The sequence below is a fragment of the Prenolepis imparis genome, unplaced genomic scaffold, assembly GCF_030444845.1.
Source record: "Prenolepis imparis isolate NDT839.2.m4 unplaced genomic scaffold, iyPreImpa1.0 SCAF_3, whole genome shotgun sequence".
NCBI lineage: Eukaryota > Metazoa > Arthropoda > Insecta > Hymenoptera > Formicidae > Prenolepis > Prenolepis imparis.
Genome location: NW_028141161.1, coordinates 15,726,212 through 15,729,537, shown reverse-complemented (window position 1 = coordinate 15,729,537; position 3,326 = coordinate 15,726,212). Strand labels below are relative to the sequence as shown.

The following is a 3,326-nucleotide window of genomic DNA, read 5'->3' as shown; positions in this document are numbered from 1 at the left end:
TACTCACTCTTGTAGAGGATTCCTCTTGCGGCGCCCTATGGCTTTACCACCACCTCCTTTTCCTTCAATTTGACGATATCTTCAGCTACGCTGATCTGTAACATATAAATGGATTAAAAATTAAAAATACAATAATGATTATATTATTAGATTTTTCGATATAATTCTTTTCATACGTTAAATAAATAATACTCACTCTTGTAGAGGATTCCTCTTGCGGCGCCCTATGGCTTTACCACCACCTCCTTTTCCTTCAATTTGACGATGTCGTCAGCAACGTTGATCTGTAACATATAAGTGAAATAAAGATTAAAAATACAATAATAATTACATTTTTAGATTTTATTCTTTTCATACGTTAAATAGATAGTACTCACTCTTGTAGAGGATTCCTCTTGCGCGCCCTATGGCTTTACCACCACCTCCTTTTCCTTCAATTTGACGATGTCGTCAGCAACGTTGATCTGTAACATATAAGTGAAATAAAGATTAAAAATACAATAATGATTATATTATTAGATTTTTGGATATAATTCTTTTCATACGTTAAATAGATAATACTCACTCTTGTAGAGGATTCCTCTTGCGACGCCCTATGGCTTTACCACCACCTCCTTTTCCTTCAATTTGACGATGTCGTCAGCAACGTTGATCTGTAACATATAAGTGAAATAAAGATTAAAAATACAATAATAATTACATTTTTAGATTTTATTCTTTTCATACGTTAAATAGATAGTACTCACTCTTGTAGAGGATTCCTCTTGCGGCGCCCTATGGCTTTACCACCACCTCCTTTTCCTTCAATTTGACGATGTCTTCAGCTACGTTGATCTGTAACATATAAATACAATAGAAATTATAGTAGCGCCTACGATATATAATTTTTTAAACGATTATTATTGTATTTAATTTTATTTTTCATGCCAACAATAATAAAAGAAAATAAATAATTTTATATAAATTTTGATACAACTATAATGAATTTTGATTTAATGCACTAACTAATAATAAGTGAAAAATATTCACTCTAGGATCTTAGCCGACGTCCGATACCTTTCCTTTCTTTCTTCTCAATTTGTCAGTGTCATCAGCTATATATACGTTGACCTGTAACATACAAATTAAACCTAAATTGTAGCAATGCTCAAATAATTTAATATTTTAAAAAATTGTTATTGTACGCACTGAATTTTATATTCGCGCGTACTATCACAATTCTCAACTTTACAATTCGATGTAGCGTTAAATATTTTAGTTTGCAACGTTTAGCTCATACATTATTAATTTTCAAGATAAAGTCGTGAGGTCTCAAACAAATATTTGTAACTGGTCTTATCGTAAACTGATGAGAGACTCTTCTTAAGTAATATGTATATTGTCAGTCAAGTCAGTCAAGTGTGATAGCATCCGGGTCTCGGCGCGAGGAAGTAAATGCAATTGTGTGACATTTACCCCGCGTGACACAACTCATTATGGATTACAATAAATTCTTTGCTAAAATCACCAGTAGACGAAGATATAATTTAATTAGACGATTGAATAAGTTATCATTGCATTTATTATTTTTTATGTGTTTCTATTTCCTTCGATTTCCATATTCAAAGTCTAAACGGAAACATATAAAAATGTTCTCCTCCGACTTTAAACTTTGAGTATTTTGCAAAAGTAAGATAATAGATGTAAGTAAGAGAAACATATTTTTTTATATAATTGCGCTTCCTCATATTTTAGAAAATAAAAAAATTGAAACTTAATATATTTACATAATTTAAATATATTGTTAAGATATAGTAGGAAAAGAATTTCAAACAATTTTTTGTGCTATTTAATGCGCTTTATAATTGTATATTTGGATTGTTCGGAAATATATTTTTTATAATAATAAAACTTATAGAAATAGATAAAGATGATACTTTCTATTATTGTTTCTAAAGATCATTCTATTATTATTTCATCTAAAGATGATGCTTTCTATTATTTCTGTAAGTTTTAAAATTTTTGCAAAGACAAAAATATACATTTTTAATCCAAAAACACACGAGAAAACATTTTTAAAATGATACATGTCTCTTATTTCAAAAGAATTCTATTTAACGTATCCAAAACCTGTTAAAATTGAAGAGAATTATTTCCATGTTTTTTTTTCAGTAATAAATTAACGAGTTTTAAATAATTTCATAAAATAGAAATTTCAAATCATAACGTATGTAAATGTACATTTATAAAATACTTTTTTTTTTAAAGCATAATATGACGTTATTGTCATAATCATTTTTTATCGATTAGTGAAAAAGATAAAATATTTTTGACAGTTATCAGCTGATTTCTGTCAAAAAATATTAATCAAAAATAAGATATTATAACATATTATTTACAACATATTACTATTTTAATTTTTTACCATGTTATTATTTTAAAATTTAATTAGAAAAATAACGCTTTAATCAGCTGATTTCTGTGATAAAATATTAATCGAGTTTAAACAAACTTTATATTATCTATAGATAATTACTGTTAGAATTGCCATTACTAAGGAAGAAACTTCGAGTTATGGAGGCTATTTTTTTTATCATGGCATGAGTAAATGTACAGGGTTTTGATAAGATTGTCGAGGATTTGTTTCTCCGCATCGCGAGCAATGATGCGTAACTTTGATACGTAAATTATCACGAATATGTGGTCCTTGATGAATAAAATAAATAATTAATAGACTCACCGGTCGATGCATCGCCGTTTCATCATCCATCCCGCGATCCTGGAAGATATCCGCAACATTTGTCACAAATTACGCGAAATACGTGTTTGGAGAAACGTCTCACGACAAACACTCGAATTCGCGAAGCGACAAACACGAATTTTAAATAATCGCGGATGCCCGACCGCGTAATCCAGTGGGTAGATCGAGACGGTCGTTCGTCGCTAGATTCGACACTTCCGGCTCGTGACACCCGCAGGTGCCTGCAACACTTATCACAAATTACGCGAAATACGTGTTTGGAGAAACGTCTCGCGACAAACACTCGAATTCGCGAAGCGACAAACACGAATTTTAAATAATCGCGGATGCCCGACCGCGTAATCCAGTGGGTAGATCGAGACGGTCGTTCGTCGCTAGATTCGACACTTCCGGCTCGTGACACCCGCAGGTGCCTGCAACACTTATCACAAATTACGCGAAATACGTGTTTGGAGAAACGTCTCGCGACAAACACTCGAATTCGCGAAGCGACAAACACGAATTTTAAATAATCGCGGATGCCCGACCGCGTAATCCAGTGGGTAGATCGAGACGGTCGTTCGTCGCTAGATTCGGCACTTCCGGC

General features: G+C 32.1%; 1 long non-coding RNA gene across 1 annotated transcript; it reads right to left on the bottom strand.

Moving 5' to 3' along the window:
- Positions 1 to 752: 752 nt before the first annotated feature.
- LOC145933962 (uncharacterized) lies at positions 753 to 3,326 on the bottom strand. Its single transcript, XR_014424957.1, has 3 exons — positions 2,720 to 3,326; positions 1,030 to 1,110; positions 753 to 834 (listed from the first exon to the last, which is right to left on the bottom strand). It is a non-coding gene; the product is annotated as an uncharacterized LOC145933962 (long non-coding RNA).